Below are 16,574 nucleotides of genomic sequence, written 5' to 3'. Positions count from 1 at the left end.
GGAAGGGAAGCATGAGGGTGCATCTAACAGCTGCTATTTTTGTATCCTCCCCTGGGTATCGGTCCCTTGGGAGACTTCATTTTGTGAAATTACAATAAGCTGTGCCCTTAAGATAGATATACTTTTCTATCTGGACATTATATTTTAGTAAGAAGAAAAAAATGAAATGTGTTTTATATAATGATGACCTTCTTGCACGTTTCTATGAACTAGAAACTATTAGAAAAGTTCATGAACTTCTGCACAATTCAGGCTAAACAGTCAGCCCTTCAAAATCAGTTATTAAAGGCCTGCAATGCAAAGAATTGCATTAAATATAGATTGTAGTCTTGTAGTCACAGAGCCAAGATTTACTGAGCACCTATGACATACCAGTCACTAGCCTAGATGCCTGAGATGATACAAGTGACCAAAACCGGCAGAAGTCCTCTCCTTGTGGAACTGAGGACGGAGAGCAATAGAGAGACTGCCAGAGAGCAATTGCCAGAGACTGCCGGCAATAAATAAATTGCAGAAGCCCTGAAAACTGAGTAGAAGTCATCCTTTTGTAAGACATTTCCCAGTATAAAGGAAATCCCTATTTGTAAGGGTCTCTCCTTCTCTGTACCTGGAAAAGGAGGATGACCAAATCTCTAGAAACTCTTATCAGTGGAGAAGGTGTGGACTTAACTCTGCATAACAACCATATGCTTGTTTACTGGGCTTTGCCTGAAAACCTACTTCATCTGCCCAAGGTCTACTTTTGTCTTTAGCTAGAGATCATATTTAAGGTGGTAGCTTGGGCCATTTTAAGGAGTTACTTAATTTTCCTGGATAGCTCTCAATTACACAGGAAGTATACATGTTATTAAACTTCTGTTTGTTTTTCTCCTATTAATCGGTCTCTTATTACAGGGGGTCTCAGACAAGAACCTACAAGGGTAGAAGGAAAATTATTTTTCCTCCTCTATGAAAGCAAGGAAGCCAGTGTGATTAGAAGAGCAAAGGGGGAAGGGGAAAGGAGGTCAGGGAATTAATTAAAGCAAAGATAATTGGATAATTGTAAGATTTCGATTTTTACTTTCAATGAAATGTGGCACCACTGTAGGAATTTGAGCAGGGAGTGAGATAAGCTAACTTACATTTTCATAGAATCTGGCTACCATTTTGAGAATAGACTGCTGAGGATGAAGGGTAGTAGTAGGGAGATCAGTCAGGAGGCTTTTACAACGATCCAGGTGAAAAATAGCCATGGCTTGGACCAGGCTGGTGGCAGTGGATGTGTAAATAATTATCAGAATATGGGTATATTTTGAAGATTGAGCCAACAAGATTTGTTGGAAGGATTGGATATGAGAGTCTAGAAAAGACAGGAGTCAAGCACAATTTTGAAGCTTGGGGCCCCAACAAGGGTGAAGCTGTCATCAGCTCAGATGAGGAAGACTGTGGGTAGATCAGGACTGGGGAAGAAGATTAGCAGTTCAGGGTCAGGTGCATTAGATTTGAGGTGTCTATTAAACATCCTAATGGAGAGGTCAAATAGGCAGTCAAGTATATATGAATTTAGAGTCCAGGATAAATGCGAAGATGTAAATATAAATTTCAGATTAATAGGCACAGAGATTGTATTTATAAGGCTGGTAGCCAGCCTTATAAAGTAACCAAAAAGAAAGAAGTAACCAAAAAGAAAGCATAAAATAAAGAAAAGAACCAATGATTAAGGCCCGGAGCCCTCTAAGAGAAAAACCCAGCAATAGAGAGAAAAGGAATAGCCCATTCTGTCCTAGGATATTCCAAGCCTGGAACAGGATTAGTTGACTTAACACCACTTCACCACTGTAGTAATTACCTCCCAGGAAAATAAGTCCAAAGACATTTTTCCAGTTTCTATGCCAAGATATGATCATGAGTAATTGCACAGTGCCTGGCACATAGTAAGGGCTTCCTAATTATTGCAAATTGTTGAATGAATTATTTCAGGGCTCCGGAGATTAGGCCAAACCCCTTGAGACTTGACCCCTTATTAGAAAAACCTGGTATTATAAATACACTTAGACTTCCTCCCCTTATATACCCTCTAGGTACACTGGGGACTAGATGGGTAAAGGTGGTTCCTGCTGAGGACTTAGCTAGAAACCTATAGGCTATTCTACACAAAGTGTCTGTTGTTCATCTCTGATCAACTCTACCTGGATCCACTTTTTTTTTTTTTTTTTTTTTTTTTTTGGTCCTTAAATATCTATCCTGATGCAACCAAGCATCCTTCTGCCCCAGAGCCTCTGTCTCACTGGGTCTCTCAGTCTGGACGATCACTACATTGAACAGCATACTTCACTGAAGCCTCTGCTTGAAGTCACCTCTTCAGAGAAACCTGCTATCACCTTTCCACCTCAAACCCTCTAGTCTCTTCCACTTTTCACTCTCTTTATACCACTCACCACTAACTGCCATTATATAATATAATGATTTTGATTTGTTTGGTTGGTGCTATGGATTGAATTGCATCCCCCTCCAAAAATTTGTATGTTGAAGCCCTAATCCCCAGTGAACTATATTTAAAGTAAGAAAAGTTAAACAAGGTCATGGGGTGAAGCTCTGATCCAATAAGATTAGTGTCCTTCTGAGAAGAGACACCAGAAAATCAACTCATTCTCTGCCATATAAGGACAGTGAGCAAGTGGCCATGTGCCAGCCAGAAGAAGAGCCCTTGCGAGAAGTCGAGTCAGCTGGCACCTTGATCTTGGACTTCCCAGCCCCCAAAAGAGTGAGAAATAAATGTCTATTGTTTCAGCCACCTCGTCTGTGGTATTTTGTTATGGCAACCCATGCTGACTAAGACAGTCTTACCTTCCACCTCTCCCACTAAAACAGTCTCTTTAAAGCAGGTAAAGTCCTTTGTACTTTCTTTTTCCCCAGTGGATAGATCTAGAACAAAGTCACGCCCATAGCAGGCAACTCATTAAATCTTGATGAATGAATTCACTCTCTCAGATCCAGTCAAGATACCACTTAATTAAATAATTGTATGGATTACCCACCATGTGGAAAGATCTATGCTCAGCATTAGTAAAAGTGAAGAACACGTGATCCCAGCCCTAGAAAAGTCTGCAGTCCGGTTGCTCTGGGTTAGGTTGTTCTCTTAGGCTGATAGCTACTCCCTTCCACAAACTCCAAATTTCGTTTCCTGCCGGGCTCCTGAGAAGAGGGTCAGTGCTTTGGGGAATAACAACCCTCGTGTTAGCAGAGATTCCAGGGTGTTTTCCATGAGAGTCATCTCCGGACAAACAGAGCAGGTTTTCAAAGTAAATTTAGCTTATCATTTGAGATGAATCGTCTATATTTTGTCTTAAACAAATCGTGCCCAGTAATCCTTTTCTCAACCTCAATCCTTGAAGAGTAGAAGAAATGGTGTTTCTGACCAAACGAGTTACAGGACGGGAGTCTATTATAAAACCACTTGCAGGAAAGGGTTCGGAGGAAAACCTATGATTCCCTTGTCAGGAGACTCTCAGGATCTCATATCCTTGGTTAAACTCTGTGTTTGAAAAGTTCCCAGATCACACACACACACACACACACACACACACACACTCACACACACGAATTACTGTGTTCAGACTGAAACCAGCTAACACAGTGGCGCATTGTGCAGAGGTTGATCTTTGATCTTTATTGTGACCTAACTCCATGGACATGGATATGAGACCAAAACTAGTTATTTGTGTGGGAAAAGGTAATGATATTATGGATCCATGAGCACATAAAAGAACAAAACAAAACAAAAAAAGAAGAAGAAGATAAGCAGTAAGAAAAGCTTTCAGAGTCTCACAGCTTAGTCCCGTTAGGAGGTAGTTTTATTTCTGTCTCAAGCGTAGGCTTAGGCAAACCCAAGTCTTGCTCTTTGTGGTGGGCTTCTGAGCAGGGTAAATGGAAAAAAGGAAATTCCTGGCAAACCCTGGCTTGGAGATGGTACAAAAAAACCTCAGTAAGTATAGTGTATTTCCTTCTTTCCTGAATCCATACTAAGTTGCCCAGTAAAACTTTCTTTAGTCCTTCACTGATTCCAAAACTTATTTTAATTCTTGCCTTTCACTTCTTATTTCCTTCCCCACAGATGGTACTGGGTAAAATCTATGCCTGTAAAAAAGTAAAGCTTAAAAGACTTTCTTTTCTTTTTTTGGCTTTGAAATGTTTCCCATGACTACATGATAGTCCCACCTCATCCACCCACACTTCCATTTTTCCTCTTCCTAGCATTAATAGGTCTAAACATTCAGTTAAGCAGGAAATTCAGAATAAGGAGCTTCGCCTTATTCTCTTGCCTCTTGAAGGAATTTTTAGAAATATTGAAGAGTTTCAATTCTAGGTACAACGGAATAAACACATTCATTCGGCCCTGTCCTTCCTACTAACTGCAGTTATAATCTGGACAGAATACATGGGTCATCTGAGGACTCTGAAAGTAAATGGTAGTAAGCAGATTGGAAAAGACAAACAAAATGGTGAGTTTATCACTTTTACCCCTCTGATAGCCCTTGAAATGAACTCAGTCCAGTTGCTCTGAAAATCCAGAGTGGGCACCAAAGCACAATCAGAGCTCTAGGAGAGGTCCTCTAATTCTGGCTCAAAGAGTCAGAAAGGGAATTCCCAGTACTCAGATACTGGAGGAAACCGTTATTATATATATTTTTTTCTTTTCTCCATTTTTTCTCATTCACTTGTGCCTCCAAGCAATCCTGCAGTAGTGGCAGTAATAGGAGCACACAGGAACCAAAACTCTGAGAAAGGAGCACATTCTTCTCCAGTTGGAGGAGCTGTGATCCCAAGGGGATGAGGCAAGCTACTGTGGCTTTGTCTGTCTCCATGTTCTCTCATCAGTGGGCCTTAGATGTGGGTCAGTTGCCGGAAGTGAGCAACAGAGTAGAGTTAACAAAATCCCAGCTTTCTGGCCAAAAGACCAAAGAGGAGAGACCCAGGAATCTGGAAGGTACCAAGGAGATCACAAGGAGGAAAGAGTTCAGGATTGCAACTCCATAAAGTTGTTTACAAACTTCTGAGCTTACTCCTGATTTGCACATATGTGGATCTGACTCTAAACTACAGGAATATTGAGAACCAAGCAACAGGATTGACTACTGCCCAGATCCTGGACTGGAAACTGGGTGGCACATACAGGGGACAGATCTGAATAGTACTGCAAAGGTGTTATAAACTGGACTGACATTGGAATCATGAAACACATATGGCTGGTTGGAATTTGCCACTTAAACCCAACTGTGTCAGTTGCCTGCTAAAACAAAAATATCAATATTCTTTGTAAGATTTATCCAGAATCTCATAACGTAGTAATAAAATATCTAGAATACAATCCTGAAGTATGCAGCATATAAAGAACCAAGAAGATCATGACTCATTCAGGAAGAGAGAGTTAAGAGATGCCAACTCCAAGATGACATAGATGTTGGAATTATCAAAGACTTACTAGTGGAGCTCCTGCAAAAATGCTCTACCAAGTAAGGAAGCAAACTCTTATATAAATGGAATGATAGAATGTCTCAGCCAAGAAATAGAATATATAAAGGAGAACCATTTGAAAATGTCAGCACTGAAAAATATAACAACTTAAAATAAAAATGTACTGGATAGGCTCAATAGCAAAAGAAATTGACAAAGAAAAAAGTGAACTTGAAGATAGATCAATAGAAAGTATCCAGTTTGAACAACAACAAAAAAGATTGAAAAAAAATACTTTTTTTCATTTAAAAAATTGAAGAAGGGCCTGTAGAACAAAACCCAAAAGCCTCACATTTGTATCGTTAGAGTCTCAGAAGGAAAGAGCGCTGTGCAGAAAAATATTAGAAGAAATAATAGCTGAAAACTTCCCAAATTTAGCAAGAGATGTAAGCTTACAGATTCAAGAGGCTCAGCATACCCACAAAGAGATAACCCCCAAGAAATCCACTCCCAGACACAGTAGAATCAAAAATCTAAAGCTTTTTAAAAATCATAAAAGCTAATGGCAAAGAAAAAATACTGAAGGAGATCATCGAAAAATAATATACAATACTTGTAGGGAAATCATGATTTGAATGACCAGAAATCATGGGGAAGAAAATGAAACTTTTTTAAAGTGCTGAAGGAAAGGAACTCTCACCCCAGAATTCCATAACTGGTGAAAATATTCTTCAGTAATTAAGGGGGGAAAAAGACATTTTAAGATGAAGAAAAAATAAGAGAATTCCCTGAAGGCAGGCTTGTCCTAAAATAACTGCTATAGCAAGTTCTTCAGACAGAGTGGAATGATACTTGAGGGAAACTTACAGCATCAGTCATGAAAGAAGAGCAATGCAGATGGTAAGTATCTTGGAAAATATATACTATTCTTTTACTGAATATTTCAAAATATGATTGATGGTTGAAAGCAAAAATTGTAACATTGATGGAGTTTTAGTGTATATAAATGTAATATATAAGACAGCTACAACATAAAACGGGAAAGAAAAAGAGATCTATATGGTGGAAAATGTTTTATATTCCACATCAAGTAGTAAAATATCAATTCTAAGTACATTTTGAAAAGTTAAGTATGTGTATTGAAATTTATGAGATTCAGCAAAAGCAGTGCTTACAGGGAAATTTATAGTAGTAAATATTTATATTAGAAAAACAGAAAGGTTTCAAATCAATCATCTAAATGCCTAATTCATGAAACTAGAGAAAAGAAAAGCAAAATCAACCCAAAACAATCAGAAGGATGAACATAAGAGCACATATCAGTGAAATTGAAAACAGAGAAACAACAGAAAAGCCAATGAAAACAAAACTTTCTCTTTACAAAGACTATATACATGTATATATGTATATATATTTAGATTTATATATATTTAGATTTTTATATATTTTATACACACACACACACACACACCCCTCTAGCAAGACTGAAAAATGACACATTACCATTATCAAGTATGAAAAGGTGTAACACCAGACTCAGCAGACATTAAAAGGATAATAAGGGAATAATATGAGCAACTCTACAAATATAAGTTCAGTAACTTATAAAAATGGACTAATTCATAGAATAACAACAACAACAACAACAAAACCAATACTTGGCCAAGAAGAACTAGGTAACCGGAATAGTCCTATAACTATTTAAGAACTTAATTCCTAGCTAAAAACCACCCAAAAAGGAAATTTCCAGGTGCAGATAGTTTCACTGGTGAATTCTACTGAACATTTAAAGAAGAATTAGCACCAATCACACAAAAATCTCTTCCAGAAAACAGAAGAAGTAATAATACTGCCTAATGGATTTTATGAGGTCAGCATTACTCTGATTAAAAAAGAAAGACAGTTCAAGAAAAGAATACCAGAGACCAATATTCCTCATGAAAATAGATACGAAAATCCTCAACAAAATCAAATTCAACAATAAGTAAAAACAATAATATACCATGCCAAGTGGAATTTATCCTGCAACCGCAAAACTCATTCAAGGTTGACTATCAGTCAATACGATCCACCAATCCACAATATTAAGTCTAAAGAGTAAAAGACACACACACACACACACACACACACACACACAAAACACCAAAACTATGATCTATAGAGAAAGAAATCGATAAATTAGACTTTATCAAAATTAAAAACTTTTGCTCTGCAAAGGACATTAAGAGCATGAAAAAACAAGCTACAAATTTGGAGAAAATATTTGCAAATCATGTTCCAACAAAAAAACTTTTATCCAAAATATATAAAGAACCCTCAAATATCAACAATAAGAAAACAATCCAATTTTGAAATGGACAAAAGACTTGAATACTTTACCAAAGAGGATGTATGCATGGCAAATAAGCCCATGAAAAGATGTTTAACATAATTAGCCATTAAAGAAAAGCAAATTAAAACCAGAATTACACATCTATTAGAGTGGCTAAAATAAAAATAAAATACCAAATGGTGGCAAGCAACTTAAACTCTCCTCCTTTGCTGGTGGGAATGCAAAATGATACAAGCAGCCTGGAAAAGAGTTTGAAAGTGTCTAATAAAAGTAAACATATTTACACCCACTATATCCAGCAATCCCACTCCTAGGTATTTATCACAGAGAAATAAATACATTTCCAAACAAAACAAACCCCTTTGTCCATAATTGTTTGTATAGTGGCTCTAGTCATAATCACCCCAAATGGGAAACAACCCAAATGTCTTTCAACTGATAACCAAACTGTAGTACGTCTAAATAATGTAAGACTACTCAACAATATAATGCAACCTACTATTGAATCACGCAAGAACTTGGATGAGTCTCAAAGGCATTAAGCTGAGTGAAAGGAGCCAGTCTCAAAAGGTTACCTACTAAACAGTTCCATTTATGTGAAATTCTCTAAAGGACAAAATCATCCACGATGGACAACAGATAAATGATTAGTGATATTTTAGGGACTGGGGTTGGGGGAAACAGTGATGGCAAAGGGATAACACAAGGGAGTTTTTTGGGGGTGATGGAACTGTTCCGCATCTTGATCCTGGTGGTGGTTGCATGAATTTATACACATACAGAAAATGTAAATTTTATTGTGTGTTAATTTAAAAAAATCTAGAAAAAACACAGAAGATTACACAGCTATAAAAAACAGGCAGAAAATCATCATTTTACTCAATTTTCCTTTTCCATTTCTCTTGGATAGAAAACAGTTTAGGCAATATACTTTCAGATTTAATACTCTACATGTTTGTTCATTCCCAACTTCCATCAGGGTATCCATGCAACTTGAGTCACCAAGTACAGATCTGGAGCAGATAGCAGGGGGAAAGGACAGGCTATCAGAAAGTTAATGACCTGGCCTAATGCCATTTTTTAAAAGGAACAAGGAGGACATTCAAACTTAATGGAAGTATTCAGTCTATGAGACAAGGAGACATGCTTTAGCTTTAATCAGCCTTTCCTGCAATACATTCCAAGAGATTGCTGGGTCTGCAAATGACCAACTTCAAGTTCTTAAGCTCACAAGGAAGAAACCATTACCTTTCTATGTTTCTCAAAGCAAAACTCTATATGCAACTGAACTGTGCCACCAGACTCAAAATAAGACTACGAGTTTGGTGATTTCTTTCTTTCTTTTTTTTTTTTTTTTTTGATAGACTAATGCTCCCTGAGATCTTATCTGCCTTACGTATAGTTGGTCTCAATATCCAGCATATCATAGATGTTCACTTAGTGTTTATTGGATTCAGCTGAATATTAGATGGTGGTTTTAACTTGCTAAGATTATTTTAGGATCCTTAGTTGCAGGCTAGGTTAGTGGTCATAGTGAAAAACAAGAGGAAGATACCTGGTAGAAAAAAGAGGGTTTTGGTGAAATGCTTTTCATGGTGAGAACATCACCTTCCAAGTAAGCAAAGGGAGGCATCATCTAGAATCCCACTGATGTAAGTCAGGGGAATTGGCCTTGACTCCAGCCTGGGGCCCAGCTCTCCAGCACCCACAGAGCAGACAGCTCCAGGGCTAGCCAGGCAGGTGGAGATGGAGACTCACCTGTGCCCTGGGTAGCAGAAGGCAGTATCCTTTGAACACATCAAGAGTGACCTGCGAACTTGCTTTATCTTGGCTTGACTGTTTTTTTAGTTACTTCAGGAAAGGCGGGGACACTTGTGTATGAGTGCATCCATTACCTCAGAGAGCAGTCAGCTCAGGAAAGGAGGCAACACCAGCCTGGACCAGCACTGTCTCAGCATATCTGCTGTACTCAGCTCTTTGCTCCTTTTCTCTACCCAACAGCGTCCTCTGCTTATGCATTTGCTCCTGTTCACATTACTATCAAACCATCTCTTAGAGTTTTCCAGTTCCCATGGGTTATAGAATGTAATGGGCTACAGTATTTTATCAGAGCCTAGCCAATGAATGGGCTACCCTTGGGTCATGAATGCCTGTACCTGGGATCATAAGGTGAAAATGTGGCACAAAAAATCAGGGGCGGGGAGTGAAGCTGTTTCCTTCACCAAGTGCGTGTGAGTGGCAGGAGTTGTCATTTCAAGGACAGAGTTTCCTTGAGTTTGGGGCTGGGGCTGACAGCGCTTTGGTGCCATTCTTCTTATTCCTTTATATTACACAGCCGGTAGAGGGTAGGCAACGGAAGTGGCTCTCTTTAGGCTGGAAGGACACACTCACAAAGAAAGACTGTAGCATGTAGTTCTTGTTGACCCTCGGGTCCCACAGAGAGGTAGAATGTTGCTCTCCTGGTGGTTGAGGCACCGATGCTCTATGCATCCTTTGGGGGAGACAGCACATGTGTTACCCAAGAACACGATTGTAGGCTCTCTTGGGTTCCAATCCCAGTATGGCCACTTGCTCTGTGATTTTGAGTAAATAACCTTGCCCTCTGAACTTCAGTTTTCTTAGTTATAAAACGAAGATAATTATCTCAGCTTGTTTAAAACAAAATCCTGACCAACTTCTTCTACTACCTAAAATTCGGCCTGGCTTTCCATTGCTCAGAATCACATCCCAAGTCCTTACAACCTGCCAGTGCCCTGAACAGTGTCTGTACCCTCCTCCTTTCCAGGCCATCTCCCTGTCTTGCTTCCTGGCTATTCCTCGTACACTATGGGTGTGCTTCTGCCTCTGGTCCCTTGCAATAGCCGGACCTTCTGTTTAAAAAAACTCCACCCATGTAGCTTCACGATGCACTCTACAATCAACTTCCAGTCTGTGCCGAAACAGGACTATCTCAGTCAAGTCTCCCCTGACGACTCAGTTTAAAACTGTAACCTCTCACTCTTTCCCCTGCATTCTAGATTCCACTTGCCCTGCTCTACTTTTCCTTTCTAACACAGTGCATAATTAATTATTGATCTTGCTTGTTTTCTCTCTCCCTCAGTAGAATAGAAACTCTGGAGAATGCAACTTTTGTCTGTTCTCTTCATTGATCCATCTCCAGCACCTAGAACAGAATAGGCCCAGTGTAGGTGCTCAAACAACAATTTTGAATGAATGAATGTGTGTATGTCAACGGCCTTCTGGCTTCATTTCCTTCCACTGAAAACTCAACTTCTGATAATTACTCCAGTCATCCTTTTCATTCATTCATTTATTCATTTGTTTGTTCGACAATTATCTATGTGTCCATTCTGTACTAGACATTGGAGATAGAACAAGGAGCACAAATAAGTAACTGCCTCTTTACTTGCCAGGAAAGCAGGCAATAAATACATAAACAAGTAAAAATGTACTATAATGTTAGGCGCTGTAGGATACCAGAATATGCCACCCCAAAATATGACTTTAGTTGACCAGAATATGCCCCAAAATATGCCTCTTTGGCATAAGGACTATTTTGAGCTGATCATTTTGAAAAACAGCGATACAGAAGAAACTGAAAACAGAATAGAAGCTATCTTCTTGTAAGGAAAATTTGCATTTATAAAATATATCTGCCATTTGTAAGGGTGCCTCCCTGTCTGATCCAGAAAGAGAAGGATGAAATCACAAGATTCTAAATCACAAGAGACTCTCATCCAGGCAGAGAGCTCCAACATAATCTGCATAACAAAACCTACCCTTGTTTACCATACTTTTCTTGGTCCCTTTCCCATAACTTGCCACACCCACCTCCATATCTTTCTTCCTTTGTGTTAGCTGAGGAAAGTGTTTAAGCCCAAATTCCAAACCACCTCTTTGAGTTACTCTTCCCTGAGTTTCTCCTGTATGTGTGAGATATACATGTTAATAAACATCTGTTTGTTTTCCTCTTACTAATCTGTCTTTTGTTACCGGACCTAGAAGGGTAGAAGTAAGCTTTTTTTTTTTCCCCCTCCCCTGGTGCCATCATGTGCTAATGAAAATATCAAGCAGGGTAGGGTGGCAACGGAGGCATTCCTGGAGAAGGGACATTTGAGGAAAAGTCTGAGTGAAGTGAGAAGGCCATGTGGCTATGGGGAAAAGGCGTTCCTGGCAAGAGAACAGGAAAGGCAAAGGCCCAGCAGTGGTGGCATGACTGGCATGTTGCTGCTCTCGCCCAGTGGAACATCAGGCAGTACAACCTGTCGTCACCACACCTATACCTGCTCAGTTGAATTCTGCTGGAGGAACGTCTACCAATGGGCAAACTGTAGATCTCTTGTCTCACCTCTCAGATGGGTTCTCAAGAACGCACTGCCATGGCAGCCATTCCAAACATTCACACTTCACCAAGCCAAAAATAATATGAACAACAATAGCAACAACTAACCTTTATTCACACATTCTACAGCCCAGGCCCACATGCTAAGTTATTTTTCTTTTTTTCCCCCTACATTCACTTCACTTAATCTTTACCTCAAACATAGGGGTTAGGTACTCTTCTTTTATAGATGAGAAAACTGAATTGTGAAAGAGAAAGCAACTTGACCCAGCACCCTGCTATTAGTCACTGGTGAGCTCAGAGTCAATCCCCAGCCACAAGTGTACTGACCAAGCCCAGGTTCCAGCCCCATCCCTACCAGAAAACTACTTCATCTCATCCCCTATTTCATTTGCTCAGAAAACTGAGATCATGGAGGTGCTCAAGCATGAAAGACCTCAGATTATTGGCATAATGACTGGCTAAATTTCATCAAGTCGAAGAGATGATTGATTGTAAGAAGCACCATTATTTCACATAACCCTAAGGAAAAAAATGTTGCAATTAAATTGTGAAACAATATTAAGATGATTCCTACACAAAAGATGTTTCAAGGTGAAAATACACCTTCTTCAAGGTTTAACACTTGACAGTTTTTAAGTATGGTACATCCACACCCAACAAAACCTCTTTCCTTCCATGTCAAAAGATGAGCTGTTGCTCCCTAAGACTAAAACCCTATTCCTGTGTTCTTTGTCCTCTCTATCTTCCTTGACTTTTTCCACTGATTTTTCCTTTCTCTCTGGTGTTTTTAACTTTAACCTCCCCCAGACTAAAAACATCTTCAGGCCTCTCATCCTGAAAATCATCTGCTTGACCCACGCTGTGTCATCCTCTAGCTTTTATTCCATTTTTCTTATTCTCTTCATATTTCCTTTTCCTTCCTGTTTTGTATTTATGTTGAGAGCAATACAAGCTATCACAAGAGAGACATCAGATATTTGGGTCCTAATTATAGAGCCTCCTATGTATTTGCAACATCTTTGCTTTGGGCATATGTTGTTGTGGTTCTCTGCCCAGCAAACATTCTGTGAGGGAAGGTTCCATGTCTGTTTTGCCCGCCATTTTATTCCCTGTGCTGGTTACAGCACCTGGAACACAAATGTATTCAACACATATTTGCTGAATGAATGAGACCTTGGGCACGAGCCTGGGTGAGAGGATGGAGAAGAAATCATAGATTACAGTTGACTCTTAAACAACATGGGGATCAGGGGCACGACACTCCTGCACAGTTGAAAACCCACGTATAACTTTTGACCACCCCAAATTTAACTACTAATCGCCTGCTATTGATCAGAATCCTTACCAGTATAAACATTCAATGAACGCATATTTTGTAGGTTATATGTATTACATACCATATTAACAATAAAGCATGCTAGAGACAGGATAATCATTAGGAAGGGAAAATGCATTTACAGTCCTGTACAGTATTTATTTTTAAAAATTTACATACGAATAGACAGTGCGTTTCAAACCCGCACTGTTCAAGGGTCAACTGTATTTTGTCTTCAATCCTGTTAGAGTGGGAAAGGTGAGTAGGAAACCTAAGTTTCAATAGGAAATACACATCTGGAATTCAGGAGAGAGAAAAGCTAAGGCAATATAAGTACATTTTGTGTATTCAGTTTATTCAGAAGGACTTCAAAATCAAAGTAATGCAGAGCTGTTGCATGACTACCATTGCTATAAATCTGACTTTATTAGAGAAAAATCCTCAAAAATCCATTTAGATTGAAAGTCTTCCTCAGTCTGGCAAGACTAATTAAAATGTACTAGGTTGTAAAGATGATAATAAATACATACATAGCACCTTCTGTGTGCCAGGAACCCTTCTAGGTCCTTTACCTCCATTAATTCATTAAACCTCATAATAACCCAGTGAGGTAAGTGCTATAATCATCTCTATTTACAGATAGGAGACATAAAGAACTGAGCAAAAGCTGCTTGCAACTACATGAAATAGGACTGGCTACCTTAGCATAACTTTCTGTTATGGGAAGTTCTTGCCCAACGAGATAAAGTTGCAAAATATTTGTTTCAAGAACATTTTGAGAATTCATTTATCTGAAGAATAGACAGTTCAACTGTGAAAACCAGATAGCTTATCAAAGTGTTGTTTACTTATCAAGAGTTCCTTCTAAAACCTAAGCCTTGCTCAGTTCACCAATCTTAAACTATTACATCACAAACTTGGCCCAGTCACAAGCAGGCCCCTACGCTGAAAATCCCACCTTAAACCAGACCACCTAAACCTTATAAATATTCAACCTTGAAGTCCCCCTTCTGAGACGCACTAAAATTTTATCAAGATGGTACTCTCCCTTACTGTCATAAGCAGTGAACTTGGCTTTGCTTGACCAACAGGTGATTTTGATGGGCTTTTCATGGAGTTTAGTGGTTAACAGAACCAAGGGCTGAATGCTTCATGCCCAATACTTTACTAACATGTCCACTAATTTTATATGGAGAAGGACATAAGGCCAGGATTTACTATCCAAATGGATACCCACCTCACTTGATTAAAGAAATTTAAGTTTTAAGTAAAACCAAGAGCAGAATTCTTTGTGTCTGTTACACAGTTCAGCATAGCACCAAACTGAGCTAAATATGAATGTAGACTAAAACACAGAAGCATATACTTAAATGACTATAGCCAAAGACATCCTCCAAACTGGCCAGGTTATACTGGTTAGGGTGGAGGAAGATCCCAGGAAGTGTTAGGTACAGAGATTAAAAGTATGAGCTTTGGATTCAGAGATGGGTTTAAGTTCTGGATTCACCATTTGCCAGGGATTTGATGAACGATATTAACTTCCCTAAACCTCAGTAGCTCACCCGTAAAATAGGAATAATGTTTGTAGCTACATCATCGAACTAATATGAGGACTGAACGCAACAATGTATGCCAAGAGTTTATCACAGAGTAATTGGTGGTGTTTATTATTATTATCATAATTCACTGCAGGATTTTAGGGCTTGGGGAGAGGGAAGATTAGGTCAGTGGTATACTGGAAAGGGACTGGAAAATTCAAAGAGAAGAAACAAAATGTCTTATAAGCTGGGGATTCAGGATTGGGTTTTTCTGTAGTGGTCTGGTATGTTTCCAGGAAGACTGGTTACCAAGGCCAGAAGGGTAGTTTCCCCACTAAACTGTCTCTCCATTTATGAAAGCACTGTTTACCTCTCCACAGGGCTGCCTAGGCAGAGTTTAGGACTGCGACAGAAGCTTGACCCTGAAAGTTTAAGAACTTAGGAACCCTGAGAGAGAGAGAGGAAATCTGTCGGTGAGAAACATCTAAGTGGTTTTGTGGGAATATGTAGGAGGTGACTACTGTTGTTTTCTAGATGTTATCACTGGTGATGTGAAAGAACATGAGCTCACAGAGTCCAAGGTTGTTCTTTTCCAAACTTGCTTATTCACCCACCAGGCTGGTCCTGCCCAGAAGTATAGAGAGGAGGTGTTAAGTGATCCCAGCGCTTATGGCTTGCCATGCCAATTTTATGTCTGGTCTCCACCAATGAATACTCCTGGGGAAGGAGGCCATATTTCTCATGATTTGTAGAACTACAGAGCTACTGTTTATTTTGTATTTACCATGTATCCCTAGGGGCTGCTGCTTTGCATGCCTCATCTTATTTATTTACTGAGGAAAAAGAACCAAGTTTTTTATTTCTTCATTTCTTGCATTTGAAGTATTCCTTGATGACAGCCTTGGCCTGAGACTCTTTGCCATAGTCTTCAACCACCACACAAACAGGTTTTCCCTCTTGGTCAGCTTTATGGAAGCCTGCCCATTCCCCTGGTTTCTTGTCATCAACCTTAATTAGGTTGATTTGGTGTTCAGCACAAAGGGCCTCCACATAGGCTCCACATAGGTACATAGGCTCATCACAGTTGGATGCAAGCACTCAAAGATGGGCTTGGTACTTGTCTAAAGCTTTGGCAACTTTGGGAATTCCATGTGCTAGCCATCATGGATGAGGGCAGTCTTCATCACCTCTTGTAAAGCAGTGTTAATGTCCACGACACCTCCAGCAGCAATGCCTTCCTTGGCCATGGTGGTGGGTTATGGGTGGAGCCGAATCTTGACTGTACCCAGCCTCAGCCGGTGCACGACCTGGCAGCAGCAGGGAAAGAGTGCAGCATCTTATTTAATCCTACCCACAAGGATTATTACCAGGTATTACTACCCCCATCATTGAACTCCTACGTGACTTCCTTGTGGTTTCTTATTAAGTACTCCCAACTTGGTGAAAGAGACCTGGGGTCAAGCCAGTTCAATACCTTGTAAGCAGACAGGAGAGATGTGTGGTGTTTGACTACATGTGGGAGCAGAGAAGAGTAGAGAGAATCAACACTAATGAATTCAAAGCAGAAGTAACAAGCTGGAAAGATGACAGGTTGGACAAGAAAGGCTAAGG

At 39.6% G+C, this 16,574-nt stretch overlaps 1 pseudogene; it reads right to left on the bottom strand.

Annotated features, from left to right (window-relative positions):
• Positions 1 to 15,827: 15,827 nt before the first annotated feature.
• LOC113922934 lies at positions 15,828 to 16,210 on the bottom strand (annotated as a pseudogene).
• Between the last annotated feature and the right edge of the window lie 364 nt (positions 16,211 to 16,574).

Source organism: Zalophus californianus, chromosome 9, assembly GCF_009762305.2.
Source record: "Zalophus californianus isolate mZalCal1 chromosome 9, mZalCal1.pri.v2, whole genome shotgun sequence".
NCBI classification, from domain to species: Eukaryota; Metazoa; Chordata; class Mammalia; order Carnivora; family Otariidae; genus Zalophus; species Zalophus californianus.
The sequence above is the reverse complement of the archived record's forward strand: the minus strand, read 5'-3'. Positions and strand labels throughout refer to the sequence as shown.